Genomic DNA, 7,926 nt, shown 5'->3' on the forward strand with positions numbered 1-7,926 from the left:
TCAGAAGAGTACTTGAAAAGGATGTTGTTACCATTACAGAGACCTGTTTGAGAGAAGGACAGGATTGGCAGCTAAAGGTTCCAGGATTTAGATGTTTCAGGAGAGATAGAGGGGGATGTAAAAGGGGTGGAGGGTTGCACTAGTGGTTAGGGAGAATATCTCAGCTGTACTGCGGGAGGACACCTCAGAGGGCAGCAAGATTATATGGGTAGAGATCAGGAATCAGAAGCGTGCAGTCACAATGTTGGGGGTTTACTACAGGCTTCCCAACAGCCAGCGGGAGATAGAGGAGCAAATAGGGAGACAGATTTTGGTGAAGGAGGAAAAACAACAGGGTTGTTGTGATGGGAGACTTTGGTCAGGAGTCTCCGACCTTGCGCCGGGTCGGAGAATCGCCGGGCAGCAGTGTGAATCCCCCCCCCCCCCCCCCCCCCCGCCGGCTGACTGAATTCTCCGGCACCGGGGATTTGGCGGGGGCAGGAATCGCGGCCGGTCGGGGGCCATTGGCAGCCCCACGATGGGCCGGGTTGTTGCTCGTTCTACTGTTAGTGTGATTAACATGCCTCCATTTAAAGGACATGTGCTTAACACTGGTTTGGCTCTGTATCTGTATCTATGCTCAGGAGTCGCCAGGTGCCGTCAGAGACACCGTCACAAGTTATCAAGGTCAAGTTCAAAGCAATAAGTCTAAACAATCAGTAAGTCTAAACAATTAGTGTTTATTATAACAGATATAATAAATACTCATGCACATGCTAAAAGACTAATACTTATTTCTACTATTAAACGACTAAATACTTATCTAAGTAGGAACCAGCAAGGTCAGGGGACAAGGCCTTTGTTCCTTTCTAGTCTGCATCTTCTGTTCACTAATAGTCGGCAAGAGTAGGAGCAATGCCTGGGTCACGTAGCGATCGTTGTTTTGGCACTTACTGAAAGATGGCTGATGCTCAACGGCCGGTGATGAAAGACAGGATCTGGAGGCTGGGGTCGGAGTCAGGATACAACAGATCTGGGCCGGAGTCTGGAAGCAACAGACCGAATCATGTGCTTGACCTTCTTCTTATAGGTCCCAGAGGTCCGTGCCCCTTGGGGCGGGCTCTTTCACCTGCTAGGTATCGATTGGGTCTTTCCCAATCAATATCATTCGAACTCCCCTATCCTGGAGTCGTTCCTCGATGGCGGGGGCAGTTCCTAGGGGTCATTGACCTGGGTTCTCTGGCGCCATTCTGGCTGGGTAGCTATAGAAAAGTATCCATTGATACTTAAAATGTTTCTATTGTATCTGGGACTGGGCCGGTATCATCTCATTAGTATGCAGATCGCTTTCCTATTTGCACCTTTGGCTGAGTCTCTGCACCTGCCTTGAAACCGGTTTTGTACGTGCAAAAATGCTACTGCAAGCTGTGTGTCCTTACTATGGCTGTTTTTCCCTGCAGTCTTAGCAGTTCTCCATTTTGTAGACTGGTGTCCATTTTAGAGGGCTACAGGGTCGCCGCCCGTTTTCAGCCAGTTCCGCCGGCGTATGTTACGACGGGTACTTACCGGCAGGACCTGGCTCCTCGGGCAGCCTCCGGGGTCCTCGGGGTGGGGGGGGGCGCATGGGGATCTGGCCCTGGGCAGTGCCCCGATGGTGGCCTGGCCCGCGATCGGAGCCTACCGATCCACAAGCGGGCCTGTGTCGTCGGGGAACTCTATTCCTCCGCGCCGGCCAGTGTAACGGTCCGCAATGGCCGGCACGGAGATGAACCCCCTACCGTGCATGCGCTGGGATGACGCCAGCACATGCTGGCGCTCCTACGCATGCACCAACTCGCGCTGGCCCGGCGGAGGCCCTTTGGCGCTGGTTGGCCTGGAGCCAAGCCCCTTCCGCATCAGCCGGCACGGCGCAAACTACTCCGGCAGCGGCCTAGCCCCTGAAGGTGTGGAGGATTCCGCACCTTCAGGGCGGCCCGATGCCGGAGTGGTTCACGACACCCCTTCGCAGCTGTGTTGCCCGCCCCGCCGGTTTCCGAAGAATCCCACCCTTTAACTTTCCCAATTTTGACTGGGACTCACTTAGTGCCAGGGACTTGGATGGGACAGAGTTTGTAAGGAGCAGCGAGGGGAGCTTCTTAAAACCAATATGTAGATAATCCAACAAGGGAAGGGGCTGTACTGGACCTGGTATTGGGGAATGAGCCCAGCCAGGTGGTAGAAGTTTCAGTAGGGGAGCATTTTGGGAACAGTGACCACAATTCAGTAAGTTTTAAAGTGCTGGTGGATAAAGATAAAAGTGGTCCGAGGGTGAATGTGCTAAATTGGGGGGGAAGGCTAATTGTAACAATATTAGGCGGGAACTGAAGAACCAAGATTGGGGGCGGATGTTTGAGGGTCAATCACCATCTGACATGTGGGGGGCTTTCAAATGTCAGTTGAAAGGAATTCAGGATCGGCATGTTCCTGCGAGGAAGAAGGACACATATGGCAAATTTTGGGAACCTTGGATAATGAGAGATATTGTAGGCCTAGTCAAAAAGAAAAAGGAGGCATTTGTCAGGGCTAGAAGGCTGGGAACAGATGAAGCCTGTGTGGAATATAAGGAAAGTAGGAAGGAACTTAAGGAAGGAGTCAGGACCCCTAAAAGGGGTCACAAAATGTCATTAGCAAATAGGGTTAAGGAAAATCCCAAGGCTTTTTACACGTATATAAAAAGCAAGAGGCTAACCAGGGAAAGGGTTGGCCCACTGAAGGACAGGGGAATCTATGTGTGGAGCCAGAGGAAATGGATGAGACACTAAATGAATACTTTCATCAGTATTCACCAAAGAGAAAGAATTGGTGGATGTTGAGTCTGGAGAAGGGCGTGTGGATAGCCTGGGTCACATTGAGATCCAAAAAGATGAGGTGTTGGGCATCTTGAAAAATATTAATGTGGATAAGTCCCCAGGGCCTGATGGGATCTACCTCAGAATACTGAAGGAGGCAAGAGAGGAAATTGCTGAGGCCTTGACAGAAATCTTTGGATCCTCACTGTCTTCAGGTGATGTCCCGGTGGACTGGATAATAACCAGTGTTGTTCCATTGTTTAAGAAGGGCAAGGATAATCTAGGGAACTACAGGCCGGTGAACCTTACGTCAGTGGTAGGGAGATTACTGAAGAGAATTCTTCGAGACAGGATCTACTCCCATTTCGAAGCAAGTGGACGTATTAGCGAGAGGCAGCACGGTTTTGTGAAGGGGAGGTCGTGCCTCACTAACTTGATGGTTTTTTTCGAGGCGGTCACAAAGATGATTGATGCAGGTAGGGTAGTGGATGTTGTCTATATGGACTTCTGTAAGGCCTTTGACAAGGTTCCTCATGGCAGACTGGTACAAAAGGTGAAGTCACACGGGATCAGGTGATTCATAGAATTTACAGTGCAGAAGGAGGCCATTCGGCCCATCGAGTCTTCACCGGCTCTTGGAAAGAGCACCCTACCCAAGGTCACCAACTCCACCCTATCCCCATAACCCAGTAACCCCACCCAACACTAAGGGCAATTTATCATGGCCAATCCACCTAACCAGCACATCTTTGGACTGTGGGAGGAAACCGGAGCACCCGGAGGAAACACACGCACACACGGGGAGGATGTGCAGACTCCGCACAGACAGTGACCCAAGCCGGAATCGAACCTGGGACCCTGGAGCTGTGAAGCAATTGTGCTATCCACAATGCTATCGTGCGATCACAATGCTGATCTGGCAAGAATAATACAGAACATAGAAGGGTGCTTTTCTAATTGGAGGGCTGTGACTAGAGGTGTTCTGCAGGGATCAGTGCTGGAACCTTTGCTGTTCGTGGTATATATAAATGATTTGGAGGGAAATGTAACTGGTCTGATTAGTAAGTTTGCGGACGACACAAAGATTGCTGGAATTGCGGATAGCGATGAGGATTGTCAGAGGATACAGCAGGATTTAGATTGTTTGGAGACATGGACAGAAAGACAGAGGATACAGCAGGATTTAGATTGTTTGGAGACATGGACAGAAAGAAGTGACAAAAGCAAATGCCTGTCTTTATCATCCGTAACCCTACCTCCATAGTTACATTCACTGTTAGAAGTTGAGAAAAGCACAAGTTGTTTTACAAGCAGTGGTTAGCATTGGTGCCTTCCAGCTTCAGGTTCAATTCCGGCTCAGGTGACTGTCTGTTTGGAGTTTGCACTTTCTCCCCGTGTCTGCGTGAGTTTCCTCCGGGTCCTCCCACTGTTCAAAGATGTGCAGGTAAGGTGGAATGGCCATGCTAAATTGCCCCTTAGTGTCCAAAAGTTTAGGTTGTGTTACTGGGTTACGGGCTAGGGTGGAGCATGGGCTGAAGAAGGAGGCTCTTTCCAAGAGCCAGGGCAGACTCGATGGGCCGAATGGCCTCCTTCTGCACTGTAAATTCCATGACTCCTATGACTAAGTATATTACGGGTAAAATGATAACTAAGGAAAGAGTAGGGCCCATTAAGGACCACAGTAGTAATTTGTGAGTGGATCCGGAGGATGTAAGTAGAGTTTTAAATTAGTACTTTGTGTCCGTGTTCACTTGTTAGACAGTGGTATGCGTATAGAAATCAGGGAGGAGGACTGTAATAAAATTAAAGAGATTAACATAGACAGAGAGGGGGTTCTAAGTGGTCTGGCAGGATTAAAGGTAGACAAATCTCCAGGGCCAGACAAAATGTATTCCAGGCTGCTGAGTGAGGCAAGGGAGGAAATAGCAGGGACACTGACAATAATTTTCAATTCCTCTCTGGCCACAGGATTGGTGCCAGAGGACTGGTCTGATTAGCAAGTTTGCAGACGACACAAAGGTTGGCGGAATTGCGGATAGCGATGAGGACTGTCAGAGGATACAGCAGGATTTAGATCGTTTGGAGACTTGGGCGGCGAGGTGGCAGATGGAGTTTATTCCGGACAAATGTGAGGTAATGCATTTTGGAAGGTCTAATACAGGTAGGGAATATACAGTGAATGGTAGAACCCTCAAGAGTATTGACAGTCAGAGAGATCTAGGTGTACAGGTCCACAGGTCACTGAAATGGGCAACATAGGTGGAGAAGGTAGTGAAGAAGGCATACGGCATGCTTGCCTTCATTGGTCGGGGCATTGAGTAAAAAAATTGGCAAGTCATGTTGCAGCTGCATCGTACCTTAGTTAGGCCACACTTGGGAGTATAGTGTTCAATTCTGGTCACCACACTACCAGAAGGCTTTGGAGTGGGTGCAGAAGAGATTTACCAGGATGTTGCCTGGTATGGAGGGCATTAGCGATGAGGAGGAGTTGAATAAACTCGGTTTGTTCTCACTGGAACGATGGAGGTTGAGGGGCAACCTGATAGAGGTGTACACAATTATGAGGGGCATAGGCACTGTGGACAGTCAGAGGTGTTTCCCCAGAGTAGAGGGGTCAATTACTAGGGGGCATAGATTTAAAGTGCGAGGGCAAGGTTTAGAGATGTACGAGGCAAGTTTTGTTTTTTTTACAGAGGGTAGTTGGTGGCTGGAACACGCTGTCGGAGGTGTTGGTGGAAGCAGGAGCGATAATGACGTTCAAGGGGCGTCATGTCAAATACATGAATAGGATGAGAATAGAGGGATACGGATCCCGGAACGTAGAAGATTTTAGTTCAGATGAGCAGCATGATTGGCACAGGTTTGGTCGGCCGAAGGGCCTGTTCCTGTGCTGTACTTTTCTTTGTTCTTTGTAGTCCTCAATACCGGGGCCCCGCAAGGCTGTATAATTAGCCCCCTACTGTACTCCCTATATACACACGACTGCATGGCAAAATTTGGTTCCAACTCCATCTACAAGTTCGCTGACGATACGACCATCTCGAATAATGACAAGTCAGAATACAGGGAGAGAGATAGAGAACAGAGTGGAATGGTGCAGCGACAACAATCTATCCCTGAATGCCAGCAAAACTAAAGAGTTGGTAATTGACTTCAGGAAGCAAAGTACTGTACACATCCTGTGAGCATCAACGGGGCCGAGGTGGAGGTCCTTGACTTCCCTCATCAGCCATGGATGTCTTGTTCTCCCTTTAGCACGTTTCTTTCTCCTTGGGATGAATTTCTGCTGTGTCTCCCGAATAACCCCCAAAAACTCCTGTCATTTCTCTTCCACTGTCTTTCCTGCTAGGCTCCTTTTCCAATCAACTCTGACCAGCTCCTCCCTCATGTCTTTGTAGTTACCCTTATTCAATTATGATACATAAGACCATAAGAACTAGGAGCAGGAGTAGGCCATCTGGCCCCTCGAGCCTGCTCCACCATTCAATGAGATCATGGCTGATCTTTTGTGGACTCAGCTCCACTTTCCAGCCCGAACACCATAACCCTTAATCCCTTTATTCTTCAAAAAACTATCTATCTTTACCTTAAAAACATGTAATGAAGGAGCCTCAACTGCTTCACTGGGCAAGGAATTCCATAGATTCACAACCCTTTGGGTGAAGAAGTTCCTCCTAAACTCAGTCCTAAATCTACTTCCCCTTATTTTGAGGCTTTGTCCCCTAGTTCTGCTTTCACCCGCCAGTGGAAACAACCTGCCCGCATCTATCCTATCTATTCCCTTCATAATTTTAAATGTTTCTATAAGATCCCCCCTCATCCTTCTAAATTCCAACGAGTACAGTCCCAGTCTACTCAACCTCTCCTCATACTCCAACCCCTTCAGCTCTGGGATTAACCTAGTGAATCTCCTCTGCACACCCTCCAGTGCCAGTACGTCCTTTCTCAGGTAAGGAGACCAAAACTGAACACAATACTCCAGGTGTGGCCTCACGAACACCTTATACAATTGCAACATTACCTCCCTAGTCTTAAACTCCATCCCTCTAGCAATGAAGGACAAAATTCAATTTGCCTTCTTAATCACCTTTTGCACCTGTTAACCAACTTTCTGTGACTCATGCACTAGCACACCCAGGTCTCTCTGCACAGCGGCATGCTTTAATATTTTATCGTTTAAATAATAATCCCGTTTGCTGTTATTCCTACCAAAATGGATAACCTCACATTTGTCAACATTGTATTCCATCTGCCAGACCCGAGCCCATTCACTTAACCTATCCAAATCCCTCTGCAGACTTCCAGTATCCTCTGCACTTTTCGCTTTACCACTCATCTTAGTGTCATCTGCAAACTTGGACACATTGCCCTTGGTCCCCAACTCCAAATCATCTATGTAAATTGTGAACAATTGTGGGCCCAACACGGATCCCTGAGGGACACCACTAGCTACTGATTGCCAACCAGAGAAACACCCATTAATCCCCACTCTTTGCTTTCTATTAATTAACCAATCCTCTATCCATGCTACTACTTTACCCTTAATGCCATGCATCTTTATCTTACGCAGCAACCTTTTGTGTGGCACCTAGTCAAAGGCTTTCTGGAAATCTAGATATACCACATCCATTGGCTCCCCGTTATCTACTGCGCTGGTAATGTCCTCAAAAAATTCCACTAAATTAGTTAGGCATGACCTGCCCTTTATGAACCCATGCTGTCTGCCCAATGGGACAATTTCTATCCAGATGCCTCGCTATTTGATTGCAGCTTCTCCCTCTCAAACTGCAGGGCAAATTCTATCATATTGTGGTCACTGCTCCCTAAGGGTTCCTTCACCTTAAGTTCCCTAATCAAGTCTGCCTCATTACACATCACTAAATCCAGAATTGCCTGTTCCCTCGCAGGCTCTGTCACAAGCTGCTCCAAAAAAACATCTATCAGACATTCCACAAATTCCTTTCCTTGGGATACACTACCAACCTGATTTTCCAAGTCCACCTGCATATTGAAGTCTCCCATGATTATTATAATATTGCCTTTTTTACATTCCTTTCTATCTCCTGATTTATTTTCTGCCCCACATCCTGACTACTGCTCGGGGCCCTGCACATAACTC

The sequence above is a fragment of the Scyliorhinus canicula genome, chromosome 18 (genome assembly GCF_902713615.1).
Source record: "Scyliorhinus canicula chromosome 18, sScyCan1.1, whole genome shotgun sequence".
Taxonomy (NCBI): domain Eukaryota; kingdom Metazoa; phylum Chordata; class Chondrichthyes; order Carcharhiniformes; family Scyliorhinidae; genus Scyliorhinus; species Scyliorhinus canicula.